The sequence below is a fragment of the Anas acuta genome, chromosome 4 (assembly GCF_963932015.1).
Source record: "Anas acuta chromosome 4, bAnaAcu1.1, whole genome shotgun sequence".
Lineage (NCBI taxonomy): Eukaryota > Metazoa > Chordata > Aves > Anseriformes > Anatidae > Anas > Anas acuta.
Window position 1 is genome coordinate 45,884,492 of NC_088982.1, and position 15,640 is coordinate 45,900,131.

The 15,640-nt window shown below is 34.3% G+C and overlaps 2 long non-coding RNA genes across 2 annotated transcripts in view; one reads left to right on the forward strand and one right to left on the reverse strand.

Moving 5' to 3' along the window:
• LOC137856099 (uncharacterized) overlaps positions 1-15,640 on the forward strand; it is a 272,780-nt gene that overhangs the window by 55,407 nt on the left and 201,733 nt on the right. The window lies entirely within an intron of this gene.
• LOC137856101 (uncharacterized) overlaps positions 11,433-15,640 on the reverse strand; it is a 51,515-nt gene continuing 47,307 nt past the window's right edge. The window contains exon 3 of the long non-coding RNA XR_011096199.1: positions 11,433-11,571. This is a non-coding gene — a long non-coding RNA (uncharacterized lncRNA). The remainder of the gene's footprint in view (positions 11,572-15,640) is intronic.

Genomic DNA, 15,640 nt, shown 5'->3' on the forward strand with positions numbered 1-15,640 from the left:
ATCTGTGGGTAGGAGAATTATGAGCTGGCCGAGGCTCCCTGTACATACCTGGGAACATCAGGAAAGTGCTGGCTGCAGGAAGGGCAGAGCTTGGTTAGGCTTTGTTTTGCAGCTAGGAAAATGCACTGGGAGACCCAGTAGCTACAGAGCAGACAAAGAAATGACTCTTTTGCTTATGTCTGAGTAATGCCAACAGCATCTTCAGTTCCAAGCACACTCCAGTGTGAATGGCAAGCATTCTGCTGTCACCAATCTCCTTTCCTTCTTTTCTGTCTATGGAGTGTTTTAGGTGTCTAATGCATGGTTTAATTGTATATTTTTACTGCTAAGGAAACAAAATCCTCCCTACATATATTAACAAAGATGGAGAATGTGCCTAGATGTCATTTCATTTAATACTATGAAAATGCATTAATTTTATATGTAATTGAAAATTAGGATAGCCTCATTTATAAGTTGGCCATGAGGTCTTTAATGACATTGCCAATGAAAGTGTAAAATTTGCATGGCCTCAGCAACACAATCTGAAGATTTTCTGGAGATTTTTTCTTTTTGACTTTTGTCTCGGAAATAACACAGTTATATGAGAGACTGCGGTTGCCAAGGTAACTGTTCTTTTTTAGTTTAATGGCAGCAGGTGAATGATTGCCTGGATATCCACAGTAATTTGCTGGGGCTCTAGTAATTCAGTAAGTATGTACACATTTCTCTTTAGATTAGTTTTTCTCTTACAAAGGCTTTAACTCAGATTCACGATACACGATAATTATTAGAATTTTTCAATACTATTAAATAATTATTCTTCCTGTACTGTTACTAATATTAAAGTTATTAATGTTTGAAATGTAGAATATTAGAGCAAGATCATCTTGTAATACGACACTTCTTTCCAAAGAAACCTCTATATTTTTATTTTTTTAAACTTGCTTCCCTGTTACAAGGCACTTCAAAAGCTTAACAAATAAGCTCCATGTTTAAATCTGAAACTAATGAGGCAAAAGCTGCAAGCAGAATTTCTGTTTTGTTTTTCTTGTACCATCCTTTAATGAAATACATAAGGTGATTGAAAAAAAAAATGATCTCCCATTCTAAATCTGCTGCAGCATTCTCATGGATTTAAAAGAAAATGTGGTCAACAGAGAGTTGTTCAGATCTCACAGGCTTTCAAGATGCATGGAATAGTTCTCATGAAATGTTTATATATTTTATTGTTAAGTTACTGTTGATCTGCATTGTGCCTGTACAATGAAATATTCCTGTTTAGAAAATCCACCCTGTTCTGTGTTCTGTATTCTACTTCATTGTGATGATTAGTTTTGCACAATATGAGCCAAATTTTTTGGGTTTAGAACTTAAGTGTTCAGTGTACATAATAAGGTTTTAGATTTAATAAAGCAATGAGATTTTTAACCTTATTCTGTTCAGTCTGTTGGCAGACCTGGAAAATTAATATGTTAGACAATGTTTTTCTGTGAAGAAAATCTTAAATTTTGGACAATCTAAGTTTAAAATGTGTATATAATAGGCCAAATACAAGCCTCTGAACATGTACTATATTTGTGGCCTGAATTAGAGGAGAATTGAGCAATTCTCCTCTAATAATCTCTGAATTTAGCTCTATGTGCAAAATAGCATTTCTTAAAGGAAGAAGTCTTTTTTCCTGAATCTGTTACCAGTATGACTAATATCAGTTTCCCAACAATATTTTTACAAGTAAGCTTGCAGTATGTACATAACATTGCTAAGTAAAACCATCAACCATCTTTATGAAGAAAGAGACAAGACTGGGTCAAAGTTGTGCCTCCTGAGAATCAAAGGCAATTTTTCAGTGGAATTTTTCTGTTAATTGTAATGACAATACTCTGAAATCTGGATTTTTTTTTTTCCCTGTAAATATTTTCTGAACACTTGATTTCTGAAAGAGAAGATTTGTGCTGAAAACAAATATTTCAGAGCTAACAGTGAAACTGTTTTATAACAAAAGTGTAGTTAGCTCTCTCTCGATCACTGAAATAAAATGTGAGGTATGATATTGTATGGGATAGGCTGTTCTTGGCTCATAAGTTTATTATTTTGCTCCCTCAAAGAAGGGCTGGAGACAAGTAAATTTGTTTTAAGCATCTATCTTAGCCAAGACTACCATCTGACAGGTAGACTCAACATCTTGACACTACTGTAAATGTTAATGTTAGCTCTGCCTCTGTTTTGATAGCCTTGTCAGACATTTATTCACCAGTAGTACTTATTTAAGTAGATCAGACTCCTAGAATTAACAAAACTACTGTAATTTCCTGTTGAAGGACACATTTCTTTAACGTGTATAACTCCAAAAAGAAGTGATAGTTGCTTTCTTCTCTCTTTATGACTTGATGCTCAAAATGCTCACGTATAAACAACTGGTTAAACAACCTGTTTGCAAGAGTAAAGGTAAAATTATATACATCACATTTTCTTAGATGAGTTTTCTTCCTTACAATATAAATAAATACAATATAAATAAAACAGCTTTCAGTCTACTTCAGACGAGTTCTGTCTCTTACTCAGTAACAAATCACTATCAGATCACTTTAGAAAAAGTCTGAATATCCATAAAATTCTGTATACCAATATATATCAATAAAGGGGGAAAAAATAAGTATTCTGTATGGACCACGTGCTGTATGCATTGTCCATATGTTGCACTGTTCATATGTATTTTTCTTTATGGAAACTAGAATTTCTTTCATTTTTCATTTTGAACAGCAAGAAAACTCTAAAAAACAATATGTTGATCACCAGATTTAAAGTATTTTAACAGCTAATATGAAGAGTGAGCATAACTATATCTTGTGCCACATAGAACAATTACAGAAAATCTGGATAACCATCTTCTTAACATTTCTAAAATATGGGGCCATCTTCTTTACCACTGTGAATCACTCTTGCTTTACAGAGTTCATATAATATGATCTGTGTGAGAAACATCATTTGGCAAAAAGGGAATTTATATGTTTTCATGTGTCAATGCTGCCTAATTATTAGAAGATGAGGCTGAATCCTCCAGAAAAAAAGACCATAAAATTAGAGCTTCCAATGAGGTATAAAAACTTATTTATATATTGATCATTAATAAATATAAATTAATAAATGCATGCACGTATGTATATAGTAGTATATAACAGTAGTGCATAATATAGTAGTATTATACATTTTATATATATTTTTTTATTCAATAAAAGTATTAAGTACTTAGCAGTCTACATGCTGATTACCTTTGATTCCATGAAGGAGGAGATGTAAATGATGCCCAGTGTAATCATGAACTAGGACACTTACCAAAGTTCTTTGGTAAAGAGAAGAATTTCGGTGCATTTCTGTAGTGTTTTAACCAAACTGATCTCAATTTTATTAGTGTATGCTTTAGCCACGACTTTCCTTTACAATTACAAAAATTAAATTTAGCTGACTTCCAGCTTGTGTTCAGAAATACTGAAACTTAACTGGATTTTGTTGTCATATGGGTAGTTATCTTACTCAAGCATTCTTGAAGAAACTTTCAGAGTTAAAAGCCTTAAATGTAAATCCTGACTGCTAGAACAGTAGGAAACCTTTGGATTCACATGGCAGCTTACTGGGGACTTTTGAGGTCTGGTTGAGTCTTCCTTATGGATTATTCTCTTAATGAATTATTTACAATGCCCTTTATGCTGGTAAGAGAGGTCACTATTCCTTAATTGGTTGAGTTCTTTGGAAAACCTGTGGCTGAATGAATTTTGTTCAGGTGCATCAGGCAGTAATGTGCCAGGAATGCCTACTGACTTAGGATGGTAAAGGTACAGCAGCTTTTGAGAATATGACTGATATGTCTGGCATTTGTGTTCATCTGCTGCTCTGTCCACAACATCCACTGTCAGTATGAATTTGAGTTTGAATCAAAAATCTTGGTTCAACAGCAAGACCCTGGTCCATTTTGTCACCAAAACCTAACACGAGTATGTAAGTGTGTGAGATGTGCAAAGCATCAGAGATTTCAGTTCTTGAAGTGTGATAATTAAAAGGGTGTTTTTCCCTGTGCAGGACTGCTAATAAGAGCAAGAAATCATATAATATATGCAAGAACTGCAAATAACGTGCAAAAATGAGGATCTAAGGGAAGCATGCAAAGGCTTTTCATTGCATTCCAAAAGACAGACAGAAGTATATTCATAGACAAAAGACTTCCAGTCTCAGTGATTCTATTTTAAAGATTCCAGCAGGGAAAAAAGAAACAACATTTCAGATAAAAAGGAGTGGGTATAATTCACAGTATTACAGAAGCTTTATAGATACTTTTTTCAGTCCACAGTCTAACTTTTGCGGTCTATTGTTGTCTGCTTGTTTTTATTTTCAAAAGTTACATAACCACAAATGATAGGGATGTGCTTTCAGATTTACCTCAATGATGTGCACTTTCTTTAGGGGAGAAAAGTATGTTTTGAACTGCAGATTTGCTGCAGACTGTCATAATTCTCTGTTAGGGCTGGTCAGTATTTCATTATAGAGGAGTATAATATGTAATTCGAATATGGAGCAAAACTTAATGGTTTGAACTTCTGGAAGCTTCTACTCAGGTTTAAATTTAAAGTATACTTTAGGTATAGTGGATTAGAGAGATTTGGATTCTAACTTTCATGGGAAGCTTCATATGAGACTAGAACTAACCAAACGCTAAAAAGATATCCTAAGTATTTGCAGTATTTGCAAAAGTGCTTCAGTACAACTGTTTTTATGTGCGCTTTTTCCTTATTCCCACTATAAAAGTGGGAGTTCAGGCTCAAATAGTCAAGGAGCAGAAATTTATCATCCCTTTTAGTTAAGAGACTTGGATTAGTTAACAGAAGTGAGTACAGTAGGCAGAGAGGTAAATTGTGGTAGATTTTAACCTGTTTTGGCTAACTGGTGCTACTGCTGAATGTTTAACAAAGGAGTTAGTTGAGCCTCACAAGGGTCAGGTCTCCTAAAACAAAAAGGGACAACCAATTTTTTGATTGACAATGGGAATGCAGTTGTGTTGGTTAGAGCTCCACTGCACTATAGCAATAGAAAGAAAGTTATAGACTTTGTGTGAATTACTGCACTCTAATTTAACCCATGGTGTAGTATTTATTAATGTAACTTTTTCTTTTTCTTTTTTTTTTCAAAAAAGAAAAAAAAATAAGAGGGCAGGCTTCCTCCTTTTGCTTACAACCAGTACAGTGATGTGCCATTTAGTAAAGGCAAGCTACAATGATTAGAGAGGAAAAATATAAAGGTTGAATCACAGGTTGAACATATGTCAGTGCAAACGGCCACCACAGTACAAATGCTGGTAGAATCCTACTTTGACTTATTTTGAGAGTATTAAGCAGCAGATAGTCTGTCACTTAACTGTTGGATGTGTGCAGATGTCATCCAGTATCACGTAAGGGCCTATCTCCAGCTTTCAGTAGGTATTCTCAAGTTCTGTGTAATGTGGCTAAATACAATCCAGGCATTTATGAGTGCAGATGGTGTTTTTAACCAGCTGTACCACTGTGATGTAAAAGGAATTCCTTGTAACATAGAAGGGCACCTCATCAGCTGAGGGGAATGTAAGGAGAAGCAGTCTAAATGAGCCAGCAGAAACATCTGTTGCACTCATAAATTTATATGAGGCTGCTCAGCTGTATAGAATTAAAATTATGTTTCACTAACACTTATTTTAATAAACCATAAAAGGGATTGCATTGCAAATTATGGATGCTGACTGAATTTTAAAATCAACCTAGAATTTTTTTTTGTACTGCATTTTCACATCATGGTAATATTGTGTTTCCCTTAATAAAATTAGAAATCAAGTTTGGCACACAAAGTTAGTAGGTTTACTGTACAACTTTTGAGAAGAGTCATGGTTTGGACTATCATTGATTAAGAGATTTGAAATACATTAAAAAAAAAAAAGAACATTTTTTGATGTGTCAGTAACTCCTGTTTATCCAACTTCAGAGTTTCATTCTTATTGCTGTCATCTTGGGACTAGTCATATGGCTTTTTAATTAAAACTTCTCATTGGCTTCAGAGGTTATTAGATGCAAATAATTTAAAAAATGGGTCAATTTTTTTACAGTACTTACAATTTACAGTCCTAGAGGACTCCTATTAAAGCTGATAAGGTCATGACAAGAGTTGCTACATACTTGAGAATAAAGACAGAGTCATACATTTATCCCAAGGGTGAAATTTTTCCCTTAAATCTTAATGACAGAACTCTTGTTCACTTAAATAACACAAAATTTCAGCCTCTTTTTATCTCTTTTCTTTCATATCTGTAGATTCCCTTTCATTGACAGCATGTTCACAAAGTTGTCCAGCTGTCAGCTCCTGGTAAATTTTCTATTTTTTTTCCAGAACAGTGATCTCCACTCTTTACTCAAATCAACTACTAAGTGATTATTAATCTCTTTCATTCTTCTGTCATCGATTTCTTCTACATGTATAGCTCATTCTGCTTTCCAATTTCCAACAAATGCTGTTTCCAGTTATTGCTGCTCTTCAACCAAATCTCACTAGTGTTGTAATAAATCTATCTCAATATCATAATGATCATCCTGTTAAACGTGATGGAGGTTCTGTTATGTCTACCTTGACTTACTCGTGTAATTTGGATTAACTAGAAAAGTTCTGAATGATGATACATTGTTATTTAAAAATAAAACTGCTGAAAGTAGGCTGAAGAATTTGATATTTTTGATATTTTGCATTGAAGTTTTTAAAATAACCACTTTAAAACTAAACAATTTCAGTAATCCTTGATGAACAACTTACTGGCAGTGCTTTTCCACATATTGAAAATTAACTCAATATTTGAATATTGATTCAAATTAAAATATTGAAATGTTTTAATTTTTTTACTGTTCATTTAGGAAGAATGAAATACTGAAATTAATGGTCTGAATGTTTCTTGTGTACTCTAATAAAAGAGAAACTTGAGTACTTACCACTCCTGAAGGAGTAGTTCTGTCAGGCCGTGTTTTATTTGAATTATATTATCCTTGGGAGCTGTTATTTAAACTTTGTGTTTAATTGATATAAATTTAATTGTGGCATTAAATTTGTCCTAAAACATGCACATGGGGAATGCTCTTATGCTAAGAAAATAAGAATGGACATTTGGAAGATGTTGCCTTATGTTTAGGTTGCATCTTTTCTGCACCTTGTACTTCACTGGTTTCTGCCTCAAGGTGGAGCTGTTATATTTTCAATGGCGATGAAGTCATGAAAGCCGTTTTCTTTCTCGTCCCACCAAGAGCTGTTTCTGATTTGAATAGATGTATGGGTTCTGTTGGTAAAGACAAATGGCAAGCAATCTTCCTCCCCCTCTTTTCAAGATGAAAAGTTCAGCAAAAGCTGAAGTCAGCAATATGTCACATAGGTGGCTGGGCCTAAGATGCTGATTTTTATTCAATCTAACACTACCTTTCATAGATTGAGGAAGATGCGTACCTTCCATTTACAGTAGGTATCCCACAGAATTATAACAATATGTGTGTAATGGCTGTCAAAAGCATTTTGTCAAAAGCAATTTTTTTTGTGGCTTTTTGTAATTGGTAATGTTTTCCCAGAAGGTTGTGTGTGTGTGTGTGTGTGTGTTTGTGTATTGTGTTCTAATTAGGACTATACGAAACAGTTATGGCAGACTGTCAAATCAATGGGATGCTAGATATATTTTAGTCTCTGCGCTATAGTCTAAATAACCTTTTAAGGACTCCATTCTCTGAATGTGGTAAATAAATGCTGAATGTTTTATACTTAATAAGCTTTTGAGTAATGCATTCCACATGGCATTACTGCTGGAATGAGACCTTCTTATCACTAAGTACACAATAGTGACATGAGGTCATTTCAGCACGAAGAAATGCATGCATCTCATAAATGAACAAAGTTCTTCCTGAAGCTCACTTAAACAGGACTACTCTGAACAGTGGTTGCAATTCTAAGGAAAATGGGGAAAACCTACAAGCACTCTTATTCTAGTTGTCTTTCACCTCTCAGTTTAAATACTTTGAATGTCAATCATAGCTGAATTTGCAAATGTAATGTTAATTTCCCATTTATTTATTTTTTTCCTCTAGTTGATTTATAGAGAAAAATCTTTATTCTGGTCACTTTGAAAGCTAACTGTATCACACATTTAAAAAGCTTCTCGTTCTAGACTGAGAGGGATCTGGCCAAGTCCCTCTGAACAGGTGTAACAAATTACCTGTTGTAGTTCATTCTGCATAAAAAAAAAAAAAGCCAGGTGGTCTCAATTTCAATTATGGATGACATTTACCAGCAGTGAGAATAAATTATATTGGACCTCAAACAGCATGTATGCCCTGAACTGGGAGTAATGTCAGGTGACTGTCTAATGGGCTGTGCATATCATATTGGTGCTTGGTGTGCCATGGAAGAGAGTTCACATTTTGAAACTAGTATTTTGTGCAGAGCTGGGTAATATTTGCTTTGAGAAGGCATATGTTCACCTAAAAGTCCAGCTTCTAACTGTTATCAGTATTTGCAAAATTGGGTCAAATTAGCTTCAGCTGCATAAAAAAAAAATAGAAAAAGAAACATTATTGAATGGTGAAGCAATTCAGCATTGTAAAACAACTTCCTGATCATTTGAGGATAGGGCAAGGATGGGGAACTTGGAGGTCATGTACAAAACTGGCAAAAAAGAAATGCTCTTTTGGAGTGCAGGTCCTAGGTTCTAAGGTTGGATGAAAAAAAAATATCTAAATGGGATGTTTATATTTCATGAAGAATGTAAGGTAGGATGATTTAACCAGGGATGACTGGTCCTTATAATCCCATTGCCTCCAGGTTGTTGACGACTTCACAGGATGTGCTTCCAACATATGTATCATTTAAAGATTTAGAATATTCACTTCAGGCAAGTACCTTTAGCTATTGGAATATATGGGTAAAAACCACTACTGATAAAGATTCTTCTCTTAGAAACGTAAGTGATACTTGAATTTAATTCCAGATCTAGTTCTTATTGTTAAAAATTACTAGAATAAAAGTATTTCCAGCTAGATTATATCCCTTGGATTTTGCTAGGCCCATATTACATATAATTTACAAAATCTGAAAGATTCTTACAGAATTTTTTGGAAAAAAAAAAATTATTCTCTTTAGTGTTAAACACTTTTTTCTACTTCTTCTTAAATTTCTCCTGGGCTATTTGAGTACTGATCAAACATACCAAATACCTAGCTAATTCAGAAGATCTTATCCTTAGAACAAAAAGAAATAATGGAAATTCTGTGCACTGTATTCTTGTCATTATCAAAAACTAAGCTGTAGATGTTATAAAAACTAATGATCTCTAACTTCTGCTTTCTCAGCATTTAGAAGAAATAATTTGATTGCATGATAGAGTTTTATATGTTTGTCTATAAAGAAATTGAAGAAATTTTAAATTAAACCTCCTTAGTACTGAAGGTTTGTGTATGTTACTATGTCTTTGAAGTAAAATTCACCCGTTTGAGTCCAGCTTCTTGAATGGGGAGGTAAATTTCAGTCATACATTACTGCCTAATAAAAAAAATGGTTGTAGAATGATGTAATGAAAGTCACGTCTGGTCTCGAAACCTGAATGGGAAGAGATGAAAATTGTCATAGCTTGGGCTTTTGGGCTTTTTATTCTTTTTTTTTTTTTTTTTTTTCTCCAACTAGCCTGCTAAGAGAAGGACTACTAATTCTACAACCTTAGTTCTTGTTAATATTAGTTGTTTTACCTAGCGTTTTTCAGAGTATTTAGGGGTATGGTTAATATCCTTGATGAAAACAGATGTTGAAATTCTCTGTTAACTGGAGTCCCAGGTGTTTTCTGTTTGGTTGCAGTCAATACTGCAGCTGTGGCCTTACTTGTCTCTGACCCAGTACAGTTTTCTATGGCTTGAAGGCTGTCTGAGTTCACTTTTTGAGGGGTATTTTGGGTTCTGTTCTCAAAGATCTCTTGATGGTTCAGGTCTGTTCTGAGAAAGTGTAGGGCAATTCTTTATAGAATATAAAATTATTTAGGTTGGAAAAGACCTCCAATATTATCTGGTCCAACTGTCCCTCTACTACCAATGTTGCCCACTAAACCATGTCCCTAAGCACCAGGTCCAGTCTTCACTTAAACACCTCCAGGGTGACTACTCTTATAGCAGTATGTCAAATTGTCTGGAACTGATTGGAGGCTGCTTGGAACTCAGGCTCACTGAGTTCCTGAGCTGGTGAGCTGTTTTGTCAGCTTGTCTGAAGTTGGCTAGAATGAACATGGGCTCACCATCAGACTGAGAAATGGCTTGATGAGGCCTTGCTAGTCATCAGGAGACTAGGCTGTGTGGAGCTTGCTTGTGGGACCATTTACAAAACTTGTATCAGTCTTTATTTTATAGCTCAGCTCCTAACTTTCAAGGCTTGAAGTAAAAGTAGTAAAATGAGAACAAAATAGACACTATATCTCTGTCCCATCTTGCTGCTCAGTTTGTGCTGCAGAACTGTACTTTCTGTCTTCCTGCTCATCTTTTTATAAGTACCACAGATAGCAGCACTGAAAAATTAAGCTGCTAGTTCCAGTGCACACTGTTGCTTCTCTACACCAGTACTAGCTGGCAGCTTTGGCTCATCTCAGATTAGAGTGGCCAGTGTTGTCAGAAGCAGCTTTTGTTATCCTCTCAGCAGAAGTGATCAGAAAACCATGGCAGAAGGAAAACGAGCTGAATAAGCTTCAAACAGACTAATAAGGATGAGTTCATAAATCCAGGAGGATTTGAATATCTAAAAAGCATACTAATGTTCACATTTCCTGAGATGGGCTTGCTGTACTGCTCAGTCTTTCTGCCAGAATTATGTAGGTGGATAACCCATTTTCACAAAGATATTTCTCCCCTTCTGTCAGGCAAAGATATGCTATCAGGAAAGAATCCCCAAAATTTATGAGCTGCAGACTTGTGTGTATTTTTCTGCCTTTACTGATCTTTTATGAATACAGATAAAGCAATGAGTAGAATATTCAAAGCATACCTGTATTTTTATTAATTTGTGTGTGATAGATTTTAGCTTATTAAAGCAGCATTTGTTTCCAGCAACGTTGTACTGCTGTCTTGATGAAAATATATGGTAATCTAAAGAAATCTCAAAGAGAATAATTTAATTATATTAACAGAGTGACTTAATTAGAGAATTGAAATATAAACGGCAGCCAAATTTTCCTGGACTTATCCTATATTTTCTTCTCTTCCAGTCCTGTGGTCTCCATTGCCCCTCCCCACCATCACTAACCTTCTCTGAACACCTTTCAGAAAGAATGAACTTGGAATGTTTCCTTCCAATCTACAAATATTAACGTATTCAGCACAGATTCATTTAAGCAATTATGATTGTTGCAGAAAGCACAGTATCTAAAAGTCTTGGACTTATAGAGTGGGAGCACAGTTAAATTTGACACGTGGTGAAGAGATACTGCCTGCATAGAATAAGTCCTATGCAGAATACTGTTCTGTGAACTGATTTTGTAGAATAAATGTCCTTTCCACAGCAGTACGAAGGAAGAAGGATCTGTAGAAAAACAAACAAAACAAAATTGATTCTTTAGTAAAATCATTTTTAAAATGTCTGTAATTGATTGTGTATCATAAACATCAGGAATTTGTTTAAAAAAAAAAACTGAAAAAACATACAAAACTCATAAGTTAATTTTTCTATAAGTCAACTCTTGTCATCATACCTTCATAGTATTTAAAAGTTCTGTAAACCTTTCCCTTATAACCAAGATAACATTTATTAAGCATTGAGTTACCCAGTTTTGTTCATATTCTTTCCCTGTGCCCATCACCAAACTATCTGTTTGTCTGATCTGTTCCTATGGGAACCATGTGGTTTTAATTACATGCTATGATGTGGGATTATCTTTTTTCCTTGGCAAGATTGCATAGTGTCATTCCATCCACTCAGTGAAAAAAAAATCTTGTTTTTCAGTTGGCACAAAATTAAAGATTGTCAGAGGATGAACTAAGGGTGATGCATTCCTTACATACTGTTAGAGTCGTATTTTGGACCTTCTTATTTGTTCTTGTTTGTTTTTTTTTTTCTTTTCTTTGTTTTTATATATATATATATATATTAATATTTTATTTTCAAATATATTTCAAAATGTGATGCTGAACTTGGCTCATGGGGTGGACTGAAGCATAATTGTAGTCTTTGCAGATGTGCGCAGGAGTAGAACTTAGATATACTCTCAACAGAACAGGAATCAGGTGAAGCAGAGCATCACGTGGGATTTGAATGGCATATGACAATAGCTTTTATATTCAGAAGCTTTGGATTTTCCTTAAAAACTAATTTGTTTATCACAGTATCCTCTCAGGTTGTAGAAATAGTACTGCTCCATCTCTTTATATATCAGTGCTAATCTATGCAGCATTAAAGGAAAGGAGAAAAAAGGCCTGCTAGCAGCCTATTTTTCTATGAGGCATTTGTTTGACAGATAAGCCTGATGCATCCATGGAGGTCATACACTGTTAGGAGTAGGCCTACAGGTGGTGCCAGTATCTACTGTCTCTCTTTTTTTTTTTTTTTGACTTCTATTTCATTTTGTCTTGCAATTTCTTGAGCTTTTATAGATGAGTAGACAAGGGAGCTAAACGACTAATACATCAATGGGACTTAGACATTTGTATTTCACAGATACACCAAATACAGTTGTACAGTAATGGTGTTGAAGGGAGTGTGAAAATGAAAGTGTTTTTGCCTAGGTGTTTCTCTCTCAGCTTTAGTCACGTACACTGTCACAGGCAATGTCAAAGCAACAGAATTCTGTGAGTGCAGTACTTGAAATCTAGTTGTAACTGACATTATTCTGAAATGTGCTGAGAAAAATATTTAAAACGTACATAATCTGAAATCCATAATGGAACTTGTCTGAGCCTTTTAGAAATGAATAATTGTCAAGGTACAACACAATATAATAAACTGAAAGGTGATATCATTTCAGGACTATTTCTCCATTTCTTAAACTGCTGAGTAAATTCTAGAAATTACTGCAGGTTCTGAAAGGATTGTCTTTTTTTCTTCTTTCCTCTCTTGTTTGAAAGTCTTTATAGGCATGAACTTCATACAGTAAGAGCTAAGCACTTACATTCACTTTCTAAAGTTTAGCTCCTTGGGCTAAGAAAGATGTCACACATTTTTGGTTTGTGTTATGAAATTGCTATAGTGTTTCTGTCAAAGCAGCAAGACTACTTCTTTTCTGTAAGTTTTTAATACAGCTTCTAGTAAAATAAACATTACTTTAAAAAATCACAGTAGATAGTAGAGGAAGGGGGAGAAATCCTATTTCTAGTATATCCCCTTATGCTAAACATTATTCAAACCTGACATAAACAGAAAAATGTAACAATTTCTAACATAGTGCCAATACATGCTTTCTCCTCTTAATGAGAAGAGGACCTCTTGGTTACCATTTTATGAGAGAAAAACTTTAACAGTACGGAAGTTCTGTAGATACATATTTCTGAGCATTCACTTAGCTTGTGGAATGGAAAATGTAAATGTTATATCCAGGTTTTAGCCAATAGTCTCATGTTTTTGTGTCAATTTTCAGTGTTCTAATTTAAAATATAGACTGAAAAGTCAGTATTTTCTTACATATTATTTGCAAGAGGATTAATGTTTTATTTTACAATTCTGTTAGCCAGGTTGGACCTAATTACAAAACATCATGGATAATGACATAAAATGATTTGTGTCTTTGCATGGTGGCTTTTCACAGTCAAAATATTTTCATTTAGGCTTGCCATGCATTTTCAGAATAATCTGTTATTTGGAATATGGGGACTTCTGTGCTGTCAGTCACTATTGATTTCTTATCACTACTGAGCTGTAAGTTTTAATTTTTTTTTTTTTGACAAAAGTCTGTGCTTAACAGAGATGAATCTTGTTTATGAATGAAGTGGGATTTTTTTCTGTTGCTGAATAATCTTGGACTCCACTGACATCAGTTGCAATTATAGAAGTTCACAGTCCCTAAAATCAGATGCATTGTAATTTGAGTTCCAGTATTCTTCATTGACTTTAAAAGTAAGCGATAGCAAAAGCTGACGTAACAGGTTCACGACAATGATTTCCGTACTTTTATTCATCTGATAGTCTTATAATAGAAACTCACCAATGCTTTTGCTAATACAAATGTTATATGGAGAACTCGTTTCACTCTTGACCTCATCTTTGCCACACAGTACATACAAAAACTTATGCCCCTGTTGTTAGCTGATATTTCAAATCATATTTAAAAAGAAAATGTTTAAAGGAAAATAACTGTGTATCCAAAACCTCTCACTCATCTTTGATAGTAAGGCCAACGGAAGCTGTTTGTATTGCACAAGGAGAAGTAGGCTGCTTTCATGCATGACCGGTAACCCCTTTGGTTTTCCTAATGTAATTCATTGTAGTAGATTGATACAAATCAGCAAATAACCTTGTTTTTAGTTTTCGTATCTGTGGTTATAGGAATAGCATTCCTCCATTTACTTTCATTGTTTTCAAATGTCTTCATAAGTACAGTGATCTTCAAACAGCTTGGATTTCATCAGTTTACATGTATTCTTTTCAATAAGACAGTGTTAATGTCATTACAAACTTTACATGAAATAGTCTTCTATGTTAGGCCTTTTTTGTATGTCTTTTGGTCTTGATCTGTCTTGGCTTTGCTAATTGCATTTGTTTTTTGATGATTTTTTTTTTTGGACAATTTTTTGAAGTATTGAAACAGTTATAACAACCTGTTGTACACGTAAGTATGGGTTCTGTGGTTATCAGTTTTTTTGTTTGTTTTTAATTGCAGTTTTAATTTCAAAAATCAACTTTAAATACAGTGTTGTTCACACTGAAATATTTTTTTTCTGGATCATGTCATTTTGCTGTGTTACTGTCTCACTTTGCCTAAAGCAATTGAACAGCTGTCCTTAGTTCAATGACTTCATTGCCCAAGTATTTGCTGTATTTAATTTTAAATTTCCATGCAAAGGATAATCTTCCTTTGTTGCAACGCTTAAGATTTTAAATGTAGCTGAACTGGATCAGTATTTTAATTCTATTTTGATGTTTCTCTAAGCAGTATCCTACCATATGGGAATAACATTTTTTGTTGACCCATTTTTGGATAACATTTATACATTATTAATTGAACAAACTTCAGAAAAGTACAAGGTGCAAGCTACCAGAGTTGTTAGAAACAAACTAACTTTTTAGATGCAAGTCATGACAAAAAGGGATCATGTAAAACATTTAAAACTTGTTGATAGATGCCTTATTGTCAAACTACAGTGGCTTTTTTTGTCAGTTTAATTTTTGAAAACCCTGAAGCAAAGCTTTCTCACAGTACCATTATTGAACCTTTCCTCCGCCTTTCCTCCACCTTTCCTCCTCCCTAGTTGATTATTTGTCTACAATAATCACATAAATGTCTCTTCCACTAGCATAAATTATTTAGTTATGCATGTATTCTCTCTGTTCTTTCTTGATTTTAGTAGAGTTGTTATACAAGGTTATCCAAGTCCAGGACTACACTGCGCTGTCATCTCTTGAACATACAGCTTTAGTCTAGTCTTAGACAAGGCGTACAGGA